Genomic DNA, 16,881 nt, shown 5'->3' with positions numbered 1-16,881 from the left:
GTGAGTTTTGGAAGGACCGCAGTGGCAGGGCCCTTCTCACCATCATCCAGGCTACATCCTGGCGCCGGTTGGTCAGTTCTGGCAATGAGTCATTCTGCCAAATGGCATCGACCGTCTGGTCGGGGAACTGCTGGATCAGATCCGCCCTCTCCTTTACCTGCAGGACTCCCACTGTCTGGCGGCCTTGTGGTCGTCAGGATCCTCTCCACCTGGGACAGGTGGGGTTGGGGGATTACGGTTCAGTTGGCCGAGACGTCTTGCGTCTGCTCGGCCAGCGTGGCCAGACCCAGCCTTCTCAGTGTGGGGGACAGGTAAAAACGCAGCACGTAGTGACACTTGGTGTTTGCGTACTGGGGCTCTACACATATCCCCAGGCAGCCACACACAAAGGTGGCAATCAGCATCAGAGTAGTTTTGGGGACAGTCTTCCCCCCTTTGTCTGGGGTCTTGGACGTGGTGTCCCTGCGGACAAGTTCTGCCTTGGACCTCGAGACAAAGTGCAAGATAGCTCGGGTGACTGTGACGGCGGATCAGCGGGGTATGGGCCAGACCCTGGCCACGTGGAGCAAAACTGCGAGTACCTCACACCTTATCACCAGGTCCCTGCCGGTTATGGAGAGGGAGAGCCCCACCTCCATAACAAGCTTCTGTTTGGACTTGGCGACCCGCTCTCCCCGTTTCATGGTGCAGGCCAGGGACCCCCCGAACCACATGCCCAGCACCTTCATATAGTCGAACCTAACAGTGAAGGGGACAAAGGACTTGGCCTCCACTTGCCAAATAAGATGGCCTCGCTTTTATTTCGGTTCACTCTAGCCCCCGAGGGCAGCTCGAAACGGTCGCAGATGCCCATCAGTCTGTGAACCGACCGCTGATCAGAGAAGAAGACGGTGACGTCGTCCATGTAGCGGAAACCTTTAACCTGAGAGCCTCCACTGCCTGGGATCGTCACCAACCCCACCCCCCCCCCTCCCCCATGCCTGCGACCTTCCTGATGGATGCAGCAAACGGATCGATACAACACACAAACAAGACCACAGAGAGAAACAGCCCTGCCTGACTCCAGATGTGAATGGAAAGCTCTCGGACTCCCAACCATTGATTAGGACTGCGCTATAGATTTCTGTGTAGAGCGGTCGGATCCAATCGCAGATTGCCTCCTCAAACTACATTTTAAAGAGCACGTCCATCATGTACATGTGGGATATTCAGTCGAAGTCCTTCTGCTGGTCCAGGCTGATGAGCCAGGTGTTCACCCCGCATCCTGCACGTAGGCGATCGTATCACTGAGTAGTGCCAGGCTATCAGGCATCTTCCTGCCAGGTACAGTACAGGTATGATCCGGGTGGATCAGCAGCTCCAGAGCAGAACCGGTTGGGAGGACCTCAGACAGAATCTTGTAGTCAACATTTAGCATGGAAACGGGTGCCTAATTTCTGATTTCTTCCGTCTCGCCCTTCCGCTTGTCGATTAGGATGATGATGCCTTTCCTCATGGACTCTGACATGTTGCCTGTCAGAAGCATACCCCCGGACACTTCCACTTCTTTGAAACTGGAAATAATCTACCACCTGGCATACCCACCTTGGATGGTCTCATAAAATGAGAACAATCAGTTCTTCTTTCCCTGTTTAAAAAAGCATTTCATCTGGCGATATCGCTCAGTGGTGGAGCGCAAGGTCCTGGGTTCAATCCCCAGCATCTCCAAAAAAAGTTTCAACAGAATTACGCACGGAAAGGCGAATCGCGCTTTCTGAGCGCAGCGAGTTCCAACTTCTGAGGCTCCACAAGCATTAAATTGCCCCGGAGCAGGACTTCATCTCACGGTCCCCTCAGCAGCTCAGCTCATGGCCGCCGCCGACTGACTGGAATGTGTGACGGTGCAATGTCGAGCGAGCAGTCCCAGCTCTTGTTTGACACTGTGTCATTCATCCATCTCACTTTATGATTCAGAGGTTGGATGTCAACCTCGTCACTGACTATTGGCAATTGTATTTTTTTATTTCCGCTGACTTTTTTTTTGGAAAGTTCAAAGGAAAGAGGAGGAGAAACCCCGTGAACTGAAGCAGAGGTTGAACATTTGGACCACGTGTGAGGACTGGGCCTCTCGTTGTCCGGGGAGACGGAGCGGAAAGCCCACTTTCTTATTCTAAAGTTGCAGCGTTTTTTCCTGAGGGGATACAGCTCAGTGGTAGAGCGCATGCTTTGCATGTATGAGGTCCCGGGTTCAATCCCCGGTTTCTCCAAACGTTTTATGTTTCGAATTTTGAAAAGACCCTCTTGTCCTCACCTCACCTTCACACACAAGGACAGGAAAGGGTTTCTTCACCTCGAGAAAAACCGAACGCTCTCGATGAAATTCAATGGAAGCACGCACGCGCCTTTGAAATGGCTCCCATCCCGGGGCTGGAGAGCGGGCCCGGTAATAATAACAGAGAAAATAGGATCACGTGTCGGCCATTCGGCCCTTCGACCCTGCTCCGCCATTATATATGATCATGGCTGATCCTCCATCGCAAGACTACATTCCCGCTCTCTCTCCATACTATTTGATGCCTTCTGTGCGTATAAATCTATCTTTCTTAAATATATTCAGTGACTTGGTCTCCACAGCCTTCTGTGGTGGAGAATTCCACAGGTTCACCACCCTCTGAGTGAAGAAATAGATTATTCCCAGTTTCACAGATCGGGGAGCAGCAGCGGACCGGCGTTCAGACTACACAGAGGTAGGAATAGTCTGGATGTTAGGCGGTTCTTCTTTTCCCAGAGAGTACTGAGTCTCTGGAATGCATTGCCGGCTGGTGTGGTGGGTGCTGAACCTCTCTTTGCCTTCTGGATGGATCTGGACCAGTTCTTGACTGAGGCAGAGATCGCATCATATAGAAGGTGAGTGGTTTTACAGTTAACCTACACATGGTCAGTGTGATCCACTGAACTCGATTCGATCGCCTGAGGGAGTCGGGGAGGAATTTCCCAGAATTCCACCTCCTTATTGGCGCTGGATTTGTTTCTATTTGTCGCCGCTCCCAGGAGATTACATGTTTCCGGTGGGCGGGGCGGGTGGTGTCGGTGGGAAGTGTCCAGTCACGATGCTCCAGGCATGTGGGGCAGGATTGATGAACCAACTGGTCATTTCCTGACCATCATGTCCGTCTGTAACCCCAGATCGTCAAGGTGTTTTCAGTGAAGTGATCTTCAAACACAAAACCACACCTGGGGCAAGTCCTGCATCCGTTTATAGTGAAATTATCCTCAATGCTGTCTGTGTCTCACCTTACCCTCCTCTGAAACTCAGGGACTCGAAATATTCTTGCCAGCCTCTGCCACAATGCGCCTGAGGATTTCTCGTCCCGTCCAACCGTAAGCAAAGTGACTGATATCGGGAGCGTTCGAAAAATGTGCCCTGAAATAGGAAGGATGGTTTCAGCACGGTTCAAGGAGTCTCTCCCCAGTTTCCCAGCCTTTCTTCTCAAATCCCCCTTTCTCATTAGACTAAGTGCCGAGGCCTGGTTTCTTCCGTTCACCCACAGTTGTGTCAGGTCCGCAAATTTCCTCTTTAATTGTCAGGTTGGAGCAGAAAACGAGATGATTTTAAGCCAAGTATACAAAGTGTCAGCACCCACCACACCAGCCGGCAATGCATTCCAGAGACTCACTATCCTCTGGGAAATGAAGAGCCGCCTAACATCCAGACTATTCTTCCCTCTGTGTGGTCTAAACGCCTGTTCCCTGCTGCTCCCCAATCTTTGAAACTGGAAATAATCTATCATCTGGCAGTCCCACCATGGGTGGTCTCATAAAATGAGAACAATAAGTTCTTCATTGCTTTGTTACCTATTTATTTTATCTGGGGATGTAGCTCAGTGGTAGAGCGCATGCTTCGCATGTATGAGGTCCTGGGTTCAATCCCCAGCATCTCCAACAATATTTTTCATCAAAATTACGCACGGAAAGGCGAATCGCGCTTTCTGAGCGCAGCGAGTTCCAACTTCTGAGGCTCCACAAGCATGAAATTGTCCCGGAGCAGGACTTCATCTCACGGTCCCCTCAGCTCAGCTCACAGCAGCCGCTGGTTGACCGGAATGTGTGACGGTGCAATGTCAAGCGAGCAGTCCCAGCTCTTGTTTGACGCTGTGTCATTCATCCATCTCACTTTATGATTCAGAGGTTGGATGTCAGCCTCGTCACTGACGATTGGCAATTGTATTTTTTTATTTCCGCTGACTTTTTTTTTTGAAAGTTCGAAGTAAAGAGGAGCAGAAACCCGTGAACTGAAGCAGAGGTTGAACATTGTGAGCTCGTGGAACGACTGGGCATCGCGTTGTCCGTGAGAGACAGACCGGAAAGCCCACATTTTTATTCTAAATTTGAAGTAGTTTTGATGAGGGGATGTAGCTCAGTGGAAGAGCGCATGCTTTGCATGTATGAGGTCCCGGGTTCAATCCCCGGCATCTCCAAGCGCTTTATGTTTCACATTTTGAAAAGACCCTCTTGTCCTCACTGCACCTTCACACAGAAGGACAGGAAAGGGTTTATTTTCCTCGAGAAAAACCGAACGCTCTGCACACGATAAAATTCAACGGAAGCACGCACGCGCCTTTGAAATGGCTCCCATCCCGGGGCTGGAGAGCGGGCCCAGTAATAATAACAGAGAAAATAGGATCACGAGTCGGACATTCGGCCCTTCGAGCCTGCTCCGCCATTGGACATGATCATGGCTGATCCTCTATCTCAATACCCCATATTCCCGCTCTCTCTCAATACCCCTTGATGCCTTCTGTGTGTAGAAATCTGTCTTTCTAAAATATATTCAGTGACTTGGCCTCCACAGCCTTCTGGGGAAGAGAATTCCACAGGTTCACCACCCTCTGAGTGAAGAAATAGATTATTCTTAGTTTCACAGGAGCAGCGGACGGGCGTTCAGACTACACAGAGGTAGGAATAGTCTGGACGTTAGGCTGTTCTTCTTTTCCCAGAGAGCACTGAGTCTCTGGAATGCATTGCCGGCTGGTGTGGTGGGTGCTGACTCTCTGCCTTCTGGATGGATCGGGACCAGTTCTTGACTGAGGCAGAGATCGCATCATATAGAAGGTGAGAGGTTTTACAGTTAACCTACACATGGTCAGTGTGATCCACTGAACTCGATTCGTTCGCCTGAAGGAGTCGGGGAGGAATTTCCCAGAATTTCCCCTCCTTATTGGCGCTGGATTTGTTTCGAGTTTGTAACCGCTCCCAGGAGATTACATGTTTCCGGTGGGTGGGGCGGGTGGTGTCGGTAGGAAGTGTCCAGTCACGATGCTCCTGGCATGTGGGGCAGGATTGATGAACCAACTGGTCTTTTCCTGACCATCATGTCCGTCTGTAACCCCAGATCGTCAAGGTGTTTTCAGTGAAGTGATCTTTTCGTACAAAACCACACCTGGGGCAAGTCCTGCCTCCGTCCACAGTGAAATTATCCTCAATGCTGTCTGTGTCTCACCTTACCCTCCTCTGAAGCTCTGGAACTCGAAATATTCTTGCCGGCTTCTGCCACAATGTGCCTGAGGGTTTCTAGTCCCGTCCAACCGTAAGCAAAGTGACTGATAACGGGAGCGTTCGAAAAATGTGCCCTGAAATCGGAAGGATGTTGATAGCACAGCCAAAGCAGGCTCTCCCCCCTTTTCCAGCCTTTCTTCTCAACTCCCCCTTTCTCATTAGACTAAGTGCCGAGGCCTGGTTTCTTCCGTTCACCCACAGTTTTATCAGGTCCGCATACTTCATCTTTAATTGTCTGCTTGCAGCGGAAAACGAGACGATTTTAAGCCAAGTATACCAAGTGTCAGCACCCTGGGTTCAATCCCCAGCATCTCCAAAAATATTTTTCATCAGAATTACGCACGGAAAGGCGAATCGCGCTTTCGAAGCGCAGCGAGTTCCAACTTTTGAGGCTCCACAAGCATTAAATTATCCCGGAGCAGGACTTAATCTCACGGTCCGCTCAGCAGCTCAGCTCAGAGCCGCCGCCGACTGACTGGAATGTGAGACAGTGCAATGTCGAGCGAGCAGTCCCAGCTCTTGTTTGACGCTGTGTCATTCATCCATCTCACTTTATCATATCATAGTATCATAGAATCATAGAAGTTACAACACGGAAACAGGCCCTTCGGCCCAACATGTCCATGTCGCCCAGTTTATACCACTAAGCTAGTCCCAATTGCCTGCACTTGGCCCATATCCCTCTATACCCATCTTACCCATGTAACTGTCCAAATGCTTTTTAAAAGACAAAATTGTACCCGCCTCTACTACTGCCTCTGGCAGCTCGTTCCAGACACTCACCACCCTTTGGGTGAAAAAATTGCCCCTCTGGACCCTTTTGTATCTCTCCCCTCTCACCTTAAATCTATGCCCCCTCGTTATAGACTCCCCTATCTTTGGGAAAAGATTTTGACGATCGACCTTATCTACGCCCCTCATTATTTTATAGACTTCTATAAGATCACCCCTTAACCTCCCACTCTCCAGGGAAAAAAGTCCCAGTCTGTCTAACCTCTCCCTGCAAGTCAAACCATCAAGTCCCGGTATGATTCAGAAGTTGGATGTCAGCCTCGCAAATGGCTATTGGCAATTGCATTTTTTTTTATTTCCGCTGACATTTGTTGGGGAAGTTCAAAGTAAAGAGGAGCAGAAACCCCGTGAACTGAAGCAGAGGTTGAACATTGTGAGCACGTGTGATGACTGGGCATCGCGTTGTCCGGAGAGACAGAGCGGAAAGCCCACTTTTTATTCTAAAGTTGAAGCTGTTTTGCTGAGGGGATATAGCTCAGTGGTAGAGCGCATGCTTTGCATGTATGAGGTCCCGGGTTCAATTCCCGGTATCTCCAAACGCTTTATGTTTCGAATTTTGAAAAGACCCTCTTGTCCTTCACACACAAGCACAGGAAAGGGTTTCTTCACCTCGAGAAAAACCGAACGCTCTGCACCAGATAAAATTCAATGGAAGCACGCACGCGCCTTTGAAATGGCTCCCATCCCGGGGCTGGAGAGCGGGCCCAGTGACAACAACAGAGAAAATTGTCAGACAGAACAGAACGGACGATTGCAAAGAAGCATACCGACAACTGGACAACCAGGAACACAGACAGACAGTTACCCACAGACCCGACCATAGAACACACCCATCAGCTCAACAAACTGATCAAGACCTTCGATCCAGACCTTCAAAGCATCCAACGCACTCTCATCCCACGTAATCCCCGCGTGGGAGACTTCTACTGCCTCCCAATGATACACAAAGCCAACACACCCGGACGTCCCATCGTATCAGGCAACGGAACCCCGTGTGAGAACCTCTCTGGATACATCGAGGGCATCCTGAAACCCATCGTGCAGGGAACCCCCAGCTTCTGTCGTGACACTACAGACTTCCTACAAAAACTCAGTACCCACGGACCAGTTGAACCAGGAACACTTCTCACCACGATGGACGTCTCGGCACTCTACACCAGTATCCCCCACGATGACGGCATCGCTGCGACAGCATCAATACTCAACACCAACAACAGCCAATCTCCAGACGCCATCCTACAACTCATCCGCTTCATCCTGGATCACAATGTCTTCACCTTCAATAACTAGTTCTTTATCCAAACACACAGAACTGCCATGGGGACCAAATTCGCACGCCAATATTTTCATGCACAAGTTCGAGCAGGACTTCTTCACTGCACAGGACCTCCAACCAACACTGTACACCAGATACATCGATGACATTTTCTTTCTATGGACCCACGGTGAGGAATCACTGAAGAGACTACACGATAACATCAACAAGTTCCATCCCACCTTCAAGCTCACCATGAACTACTCCTCAGAATCAGTTTCTTTCTTGGACACACGAATCTCCATCAAAGACGGGCACCTCAGCACCTCACTCTACCGCAAGCCCACGGACAACCTCACGATGCTCCATTTTTCCAGCTTCCACCCTAACCACGTCAAAGAGGCCATCCCCTATGGACAGGCCCTGCGAATACACAGGGTCTGCTCAGACGAGGAGGAACGCGATGGACAGCTACAGACGCTGAAAGACGCCCTAGTAAGAACGGGATATGATGCTCGACTCATCGATCGACAGTTCCGATGGGCCACAGCGAAAAATCGCGTAGACCTCCTCAGGAGACTAACACGGGACGCAACCAACAGAGTACCCTTTGTCGTCCAGTACTTCCCCGGAGCGGAGAAACTACACCATGTTCTCCGCAGCCTTCAACATGTCATCAATGATGACGAACACCTCGCTATGGCCATCCCCACACCGCCACTACTCGCCTTTAAACAGCCACCCAACCTCAAACAGACTATCGTTCGCAGCAAATTACCCAGCTTTCAGGAGAACAGCGTCTATGACACCACACAAACCTGCCACGGTAACCTCTGCAAGACATGCCGGATCATCGACACAGATACCACCATCACACGAGAGGACACCACCCACCAGGTGCACGGTTCATACTCCTGTGACTCGGGCAACGTTGTCTACCTCATACGTTGCAGGAAAGGATGCCCCAGAGCATGGTACATTGGGGATACCATGCAGACGCTGCGACAACGGATGAACGGACACCGCGCAACAATCGCCAAACAGGAGGGTTCTCCCCCTGTCGGGGAACACTTCAGCAGTCATGGACATTCAGCCACCGACCTTCGGGTAAGCGTACTCCAAGGCGGCCTTCGAGACACACGACAACGCAAAATCGTCGAGCAGAAATTGATAGCCAAGTTCCGCACCCATGAGGACGGCCTCAACCGGGATCTTGGGTTCATGTCACACTATACGTTACCCCACCAGCAAACAAATGTTATCTGTTTTTGATATAACGGGTCATTTACTGTCTTCCTTCTCTCTCTCTCTCTTTTTTTGGGGGGGGGGGGTTTGTGTATTCGCTGGCCTTTTAGGTGACACCTTTCTGTCTGCTCACTGTGATTGCCTTGGCAACGGGCAGTAATCACCTGGCATTGTTCTGTGATTTTCAAATGCGAAGGATTCGAAAATTTCATTTCCACACCACCTGAGGAAGGAGGAACCCTCCGAAATCTTGTGGAATTTAAATTAAATGTGTTGGACTATAACTTGGTGTTGTAAAATTGTTTACAATTGTCAACCCCAGTCCATCACCGGCATCTCCATATCATAAGTGTAAAAGGACTGAGTGCCTCACTTTCCTAAGGCCACCCGAGGATTTACTGTGCTGAAAAGCATTTCCTCTTTTAAGCATAGGAGATACCTGAAGTCTGCGGACCTGATACTAGTATTTTAATTCCAGCTTTTATTTAATTAATTCAATTTTTAATCAATTGAAATTGAATTCCGCAGCTGCCGTGGCGGGATTATTAGTCCGGGCCTCTGGATTACGAGTCCAGTAAACTAACCACTATTCTACTGTACCCGCTGGGTAAACAGAAGAAACCAGGTCTCGTCACTCAGAGAAATGAGAAAGGGAGCGTTGCGAAGAAAGTCTGGGAGAGAGGCGAGTCTCCTCGGGCTGTGCCGACCAGCATTTTTGTTTCAGGTCGCTGTTCTTCCAAATGCTCGCTGGACATTGCACCGTCACACATTCCGATCAGTCGGCGGCTGCTGTGAACTGAGCTGCTGAGGAGACCGTGAGATGAAATCCTGCTCAGGGACAATTTGATGCTTGTGGAGCCTCAGAGGTTGGAATTCGCGGCACATCGAAATCAAGATTCGCCTTTCTGTGGGTAATTCTGGTGAAAAAAATAGCTTTGGAGATGCTGGTGATTGAAACCAAAACCTCACACATGCAAAGCACGGGCTCTACCACTGAGCTTACATCCGCAGATAGGTGCAAATTACAACGAAGAGCTGATCTCCTTCATTTTATGAGGCCAGATAAGGATTTTTTTCGGGCTTCAATTCATCTGCTTTTCTGCTCCAACCAGACAATTAAACATGAAGTTTGTGGACCTGATATAATTGTTGGTAAACGGAAGAAACCAGATCTCGGCACTCAGAGCAATGAGAAAGGGGGCGTTGAGAAGAAAGGCTGGGAGAGGGGGAGAGACTCTTTGGATGTGCTGTCACCATCCTCCCGATTTCAGGGCACATTTTTCGAACGCTCCCGTTATCAGTCACTTTGCTTACGGTTGGACGGGACTAGAAATCCTCAGACACATTGTGGCAGAGGCCGGCAAGAATATTTCGAGTCCCTGAGCTTCAGAGGAGGGTAAGGTGAGGCACAGACAGCATTGAGGATAATTTCACTATAGACGGATGCAGGACTTGCCCCAGGTGTGGTTTTGTGTTTAACGATCACTTCACTGAAAACACCTTGACGGTCTGGGGCTACAGACGGACATGATGGTCAGGAAAAGACCAGTTGGTTCATCAATCCTGCCCCACGTGCCTGGAGCATCGTGACCGGACACTTCCTACCGACACCACCCGCCCCTCCCACCGGAAACATGTAATCTCCTGGGAGCGGCGACAAACTAGAAACAAATCCAGCGCCAATGAGGAGGGGAAATTCTGGGAAATTCCTCCCCGAATCTCTCAGGCGATCGAATCGAGTTCGGTGGATCACACTGACCATGTGTAGTTTAACTGTAAAACCATTCACCTTCTATGTGATGCGATCTCTGCACCAGTCAAGAACTGGTCCAGATCCATCCAGAAGGCAAAGAGAGAGTCAGCACCCACCACACCAGCCGGCAATGCATTCCAGAGACTCAGTACTCTCTGGGAAAAGAAGAACCGCCTAACATCCAGACTATTCCTACCTCTGTGTAGTCTGAACGCCTGCCCGCTGCTCCTCCCCGATCTGTGAAACTGGAAATAATCTATTTCTTCACTCAGAGGGTGGTGAACCTGTGGAATTCTCCACCACAGAAGGCTGTGAAGGCCAAGTCACTGAATATATTTAAGAAAGAGAGATTTATACACACAGAAGGCATCAACGGGTATGGGGAGGGAGGGGGAATATGGTATTGAGATAGAGGATCAGCCATGATCATAAAAAATGGCGGAGCAGGCTCGAAGGGCCGAATGGCCGACTCGTGATCCTATTTTCTCTGTTATTATTACTGGGCCCGCTCTCCAGCCCCGGGATGGGAGCCATTTCAAAGGCGCGTGTGTGTTGCCATTGAATTTTATCGTGTGCAGAGCGTTCGGTTTTTCTCGAGGTGAAGAAACCCTTTCCTGTCCTTGTGTGTGAAGGTGAGGTGAGGACACGAGGGTCTTTTCAAAATTCGAAACATAAAGCGTTTGGAGATGCCGGGGATTGAACCCGGGACCTCATACATGCAAAGCATGCGCTCTTCCACTGAGCTACATCCCCACGCAAAAAAGCCCTCCACTTTCGAATAAAAAGTGGACTTTCCGCTCTGTCTCTCCCGGACAACGCGATGCCCAGTCGTTCCACGTGCTCACAATGTTCAACCTCTGCTTCAGTTCACGGGGTTTCTCCTCCTCTTTACTTCGAACTTTCCAAAAAAAAAGTCAGCGGAAATAAAAAAATACAATTGCCAATAGTCAGTGACGAGGCTGACATCCAACCTCTGAATCATAAAGTGAGATGGATGAATGACACAGCGTCAAACAAGAGCTGGGACTGCTCGCTCGACATTGCACCGTCACACATTCCTGTCATGTCGGCGGCTGCTGTGAGCTGAGCTGCTGAGGGGAAAGTGAAATGAAGTCCTGCTCCGAGACAATTTAATGCTTGCGGATCCTCAGAGTTTGGAATTCGCGGCACATCGAAATCAAGATTCGCCTTTCTGTGGGTAATTCTGGTGAAAAAAATAGCTTTGGAGATGCTGGTGATTGAAACCAAAACCTCACACATGCAAAGCACGGGCTCTACCACTGAGCTTACATCCGCAGATATGTGCAAATTACAACGAAGAGCTGATCTCCTTCATTTTATGAGGCCACATAAGGATTTTTTTCGGGCTTCAATTCATCTGCTTTTCTGCTCCAACCAGACAATTAAACATGAAGTTTGCGGACCTGATATAATTGTTGGTAAACGGAAGAAACCAGGCCTCAGCACTCAGAGCAATGAGAATGGGGGCGTTGAGAAGAAAGGCTGGGAGAGGGGGAGAGACTCTTTGGATGTGCTGTCACCATCCTCCCGATTTCAGGGCACATTTTTCGAACGCTCCCGTTATCAGTCACTTTGCTTACGGTTGGACGGGACTAGAAATCCTCAGACACATTGTGGCAGAGGCCGGCAAGAATATTTCGAGTCCCTGAGCTTCAGAGGAGGGTAAGGTGAGACACAGACAGCATTGAGGATAATTTCACTGGAGACGGATGCAGGACTTGCCCCAGGTGTGGTTTTGTGTTTAAAGATCACTTCACTGAAAACACCTTGACGGTCTGGGGCTACAGACGGACATGATGGTCAGGAAAAGACCAGTTGGTTCATCAATCCTGTCCCACATGCCTGGAGCATCGTGACTGGACACTTCCCACCGACACCACCCGCCCCACCCACCGGAAACATGTAATCTCCTGGGAGCGGCGACAAACTAGAAACAAATCCAGCGCCAATGAGGAGGGGAAATTCTGGGAAATTCCTCCCCGAATCTCTCAGGCGATCGAATCGAGTTCAGTGGATCACACTGACCATGTGTAGTTTAACTGTAAAACCACTCACCTTCTATGTGATGCGTTCTCTGCACCAGTCAAGAACTGGTCCAGATCCATCCAGAAGGCAAAGAGAGAGTCAGCACCCACCACACCAGCCGGCAATGCATTCCAGAGACTCAGTACTCTCTGGGAAAAGAAGAACCGCCCAACATCCAGACTATTCCTACCTCTGTGTAGTCTGAACGCCTGTCCGCTGCTCCTCCCCGATCTGTGAAAGTGGGAATAATCTATTTCTTCACTCAGAGGGTGGTGAACCTGTGGAATTCTCGACCACAGAAGGCTGTGGAGGCCAAGTCACTGAATATATTTAAGAAAGAGATTTCTACACACAGAAGGCATCAAGTGGTATGGGGAGCGAGCGGGAATATGGTATTGAGATGGAGAATCAGCCATGATCATATATAATGGCGGAGCAGGCTCGAAGGGCCGAATGGTCATCCTATTTTCTCTGTTATTATTCCTGGGCATGCTCTCCAGCCCCGGGATGGGAGCCATTTCAAAGGCGCGTGCGTGTTTCCATTGAATTTTATCGTGTGTGGAGCGTTCGGTTTTTCTCGAGGTGAAGAAACCCTTTCCTGTCCTTGTGTGTGAAGGTGAGGTGAGAACAAGAGGCTCTTTTCAAAATTCGAAATATAAAGCGTTTGGAGATACCGGGGATTGAACCCGGGACCTCATACATGCAAAGCATGCGCTCTTCCACTGAGCTACATCCCCACGCAAAAAAGCCCTCCACTTTCGAATAAAAAGTGGACTTTCCGCTCTGTCTCTCCAGGACAACGCGATGCCCAGTCGTTCCACGTGCTCACAATGTTCAACCTCTGCTTCAGTTCACGGGGTTTCTCCTCCTCTTTACTTCGAACTTTCCAAAAAAAAAGTCAGCGGAAATAAAAAAATACAATTGCCAATAGTCAGTGACGAGGCTGACATCCAACCTCTGAATCATAAAGTGAGATGGATGAATGACACAACGTCAAACAAGAGCTGGGACTGCTCGCTCGACATTGCACCGTCACACATTCCAGTCATGTCGGCGGCTGCTGTGAGCTGAGCTGCTGAGGGGACCGTGAGATGAAGTCCTGCTCCGAGACAATTTAATGCTTGTGGAGCCTCAGAAGTTGGAACTCGCTGCGCTCAGAAAGCGCGATACGCCTTACCGTGCGGACTTCTGATGAAAAATGTTGCTGGAGATGCTGGGGATTAAACCCACTTTCTCATACATGCAGAAGCATACGCTCCACCACTGAGCAACATCCCCAAATGAAAATTCAGTCTAACCAGGGAAAGAAGAGCTGATTGTTCTCATTTTATGAGACCACCCAAGGTGGGTCTGCCACGTGAGAAGAAAGGGTGGGAGATGGGGAGAGACTCCTTTGGCTGTGCTGTAACCATCCTCCCGATTTCAGGGCACATTTTTCGAACGCTCCCGTTATCAGTCACTTTGCTTACGGTTGGACAGGACTGGAAATGCTCAGGCACATTGTGGTAGAGGCCGGCAAAAATATTTCGAATCCCTGAGCTTGAGAGGAGGGTAAGGTAAGACACAGACAGCATTGAGGATAATTTCACTATAGACGGATGCAGGACTTGCCCCAGGTGTGATTTTGTGTTTAACGATCACTTCACTGAAAACATCTTGACGATCTGGGGTTACAGACGGACATGATGGTCAGGAAAAGACCAGTTGGTTCATCAATCCTGCCCCACATGCCTGGAGCATCGTGACCAGACACTTCCTACCGACACCACCCGCCCCACCCACCGGAAACATGTAATCTCCTGGGCGCGGCGACAAACTAGAAACAAATCCAGCGCCAATAAGGAGGGGAAATTCTGGGAAATTCCTCCCCGACTCCCTCAGGCGATCGAATCGAGTTCAGTGGATCACACTGATCATGCGTGGGTTAACTGTAAAACCACTCACCTTCTATATGATGCGATCTCTGCCTCAGTCAAGAACTGGTCCAGATCCATCCAGAAGGCAAAGAGAGAGTCAGCACCCACCACACCAGCCGGCAATGCATTCCAGAGACTCAGTACTCTCTGCGAAAAGATGAACCGCCTAACATCCAGCCTATTCCCACCTCTGTGTAGTCTGAACGCCTGTCCGCTGCTCCTCCCCAATCTGTGAAACTGGGAATAATCTATTTCTTCACTCAGATGGTGGTGAACCTGTGGAATTCTCTATCAAAGAAGGCTGTGGAGGCCAAGTCACTGAATATATTTACGAAAGAGAGATTTCTCCACACAGAAGGCATCAAAGCGTATGGAGAGAGAGCGGGAATATGGTATTGAGATAGAGGATCAGCCATGATCATATATCGTGGCGGAGCAGGTTCGAAGGGCCGAATGGCCGACTCGTGATCCTATTTTTTCTGTCATTATGACTGGGCTCGATCTCCAGCCCCGGGATGGGAGCCATTTCAAATGCGCGTGCGTGCTTCCATTGAATTTTATCGTGTGCAGAGCGTTCGGTTTTTCTCGAGGTGAAGAAACCCTTTCCTGTCCTTGTGTGTGAAGGTGAGGTGAGGACAAGAGGCTCTTTTCAAAATTCGAAATATAAAGCGTTTGGAGAGGCCGGGGATTGAACCCGGGACCTCATACATGCAAAGCATGCGCTCTACCACTGAGCTACATCCCCACGGGCACAAGCCCTCCACTTTAGAGTAAAAGTGGGCTTTCCGCTCTGTCTCTCCCGGACAATGCGATGCCCAGTCGTTCCACGTGCTCACCATGTTCAACCTCTGCTTCAGTTCACGGGGTTTCTGCTCCTCTTTACTTTGAACCTTCCAAAAAAAAAGTCAGCAGAATTTTAAAAAATACAATTGCCAATAGTCAGTGACGAGGCTGACATCCAACCTCTGAATCATAAATTGAGATGGATGAATAACACAGTGTCAAACAAGAGCTGGGACTGCTCGCTCGACATTGCACCGTCACACATTCCGGTCAGTCGGCGGCTGCTGTGAGCTGAGCTGCTGAGGGGACCGTGAGATGAATTCCTGCGACGGGACAATTGTGGAGCCTCAGAAGTTGGAACTTGCTGCGCTCAGAAAGCGCGATTCGCCTTTCCGTGCGTAATTCTGATGAAAAAAGATTTTTTGGAGATGCTGGGGATTGAACCCAGGACCTCATACATGCGAAGCATGCGCTCTACCACTGAGCTACATCCCCATATGCAATAAATAGCTAACCAAGGAAAGAAGAACTGACCGTTCTCATTTTCTGAGCCCGTCCAAGGTGGATCTGCCACGTGATAGATTATTTGCAGTTTCAAAGATTGGGGCGGAGCACGGCGTTTAGACGACACAGAGGTAAGAATAGGCTGGATGTTAGTCGGATCTTCATTTCCCAGAGAGTAGTGAGTCTCTGGAATGCATCAGCTCTTCTTTCCCTGGTTAGACTGGTTTCTTGTGTGGGGATGTAGCTCAGTGGTAGAGCGCATGCTTCGCATGTATGAGGTCCTGGGTTCAATCCCCAGCATCTCCAAAAATATTTTTCATCAGAATTACGCACGGAAAGACGAAACGCGCTTTCGAAGCGCAGCGAGTTCCAACTTTTGAGGCTCCACAAGCATTAAATTATCCCGGAGCAGGACTTCATCTCACGGTCCCCTCAGCAGCTCAGCTCATAGCAGCCGCCGACTGACTGGAATGTGTGACAGTGCAATGTCGAGCGAGCAGTCCCAGCTCTTGTTTGACGCTGTGTCATTCATCCATCTCACTTTATGATTCAGAATTTGGATGTGAACCTCGTCACTGAGTAGTGGCAATTATATATATTTTTTATTTCCGCTGACATTGTTTTTGGAAAGTTCAAAGTCAAGAGGAGCAGAAACCCCGTGAAATGAAGCAGAGGTTGAACATTGTGAGCACGTGTGACGACTGGGCATCGCGTTGTCCGGGAGAGACAGAGCGGGAAGCCCACTTTTGTTATTCTAAATTTGAAGTAGTTGTGGGTAGGGGATGTAGCTCAGTGGAAGACCGCATGCTTTGCATGTATGAGGTCCCGGGTTCAATCCCCGGCATCTCCAAACGCTTTATGTTTCGAATTTTGAAAAGACCCTCTTGTTCTCACCTCACCTTCACACACAAGGACAGGAAAGGGTTTCTTCACCTCGAGAAAAACCGAACGCTCTGCACACGATAAAATTCAATGGAAGCACGCACGCGCCTTTGAAATGGCTCCCATCCCGGGGCTGGAGAGCATGCCCAGAAATAATAACAGAGAAAATA

General features: G+C 49.6%; 10 non-coding genes across 10 annotated transcripts; 6 read left to right on the top strand and 4 right to left on the bottom strand.

Moving 5' to 3' along the window:
- The first annotated feature begins 2,174 nt into the window (after positions 1–2,174).
- Positions 2,175–2,246, top strand: trnaa-ugc (transfer RNA alanine (anticodon UGC)). The gene has a single exon. It is a non-coding gene; the product is annotated as a tRNA-Ala (tRNA).
- Positions 2,247–3,849: 1,603 nt separating this feature from the next.
- Positions 3,850–3,921, top strand: trnaa-cgc (transfer RNA alanine (anticodon CGC)). The gene has a single exon. It is a non-coding gene; the product is annotated as a tRNA-Ala (tRNA).
- Positions 3,922–4,385: 464 nt separating this feature from the next.
- Positions 4,386–4,457, top strand: trnaa-ugc (transfer RNA alanine (anticodon UGC)). Its single transcript has one exon. It is a non-coding gene; the product is annotated as a tRNA-Ala (tRNA).
- Positions 4,458–6,791: 2,334 nt separating this feature from the next.
- Positions 6,792–6,863, top strand: trnaa-ugc (transfer RNA alanine (anticodon UGC)). Its single transcript has one exon. It is a non-coding gene; the product is annotated as a tRNA-Ala (tRNA).
- Positions 6,864–11,261: 4,398 nt separating this feature from the next.
- Positions 11,262–11,333, bottom strand: trnaa-ugc (transfer RNA alanine (anticodon UGC)). The gene has a single exon. It is a non-coding gene; the product is annotated as a tRNA-Ala (tRNA).
- Positions 11,334–13,291: 1,958 nt separating this feature from the next.
- On the bottom strand, positions 13,292–13,363 carry trnaa-ugc (transfer RNA alanine (anticodon UGC)). The gene has a single exon. It is a non-coding gene; the product is annotated as a tRNA-Ala (tRNA).
- A 1,852-nt stretch (positions 13,364–15,215) lies between these two features.
- On the bottom strand, positions 15,216–15,287 carry trnaa-ugc (transfer RNA alanine (anticodon UGC)). Its single transcript has one exon. It is a non-coding gene; the product is annotated as a tRNA-Ala (tRNA).
- A 461-nt stretch (positions 15,288–15,748) lies between these two features.
- Positions 15,749–15,820, bottom strand: trnaa-cgc (transfer RNA alanine (anticodon CGC)). The gene has a single exon. It is a non-coding gene; the product is annotated as a tRNA-Ala (tRNA).
- A 243-nt stretch (positions 15,821–16,063) lies between these two features.
- On the top strand, positions 16,064–16,135 carry trnaa-cgc (transfer RNA alanine (anticodon CGC)). Its single transcript has one exon. It is a non-coding gene; the product is annotated as a tRNA-Ala (tRNA).
- A 472-nt stretch (positions 16,136–16,607) lies between these two features.
- trnaa-ugc (transfer RNA alanine (anticodon UGC)) lies at positions 16,608–16,679 on the top strand. The gene has a single exon. It is a non-coding gene; the product is annotated as a tRNA-Ala (tRNA).
- Positions 16,680–16,881: the final 202 nt, after the last annotated feature.

This window comes from Heptranchias perlo, unplaced genomic scaffold (genome assembly GCF_035084215.1).
Source record: "Heptranchias perlo isolate sHepPer1 unplaced genomic scaffold, sHepPer1.hap1 HAP1_SCAFFOLD_60, whole genome shotgun sequence".
NCBI lineage: Eukaryota > Metazoa > Chordata > Chondrichthyes > Hexanchiformes > Hexanchidae > Heptranchias > Heptranchias perlo.
The sequence above is the reverse complement of the archived record's forward strand: the minus strand, read 5'-3'. Positions and strand labels throughout refer to the sequence as shown.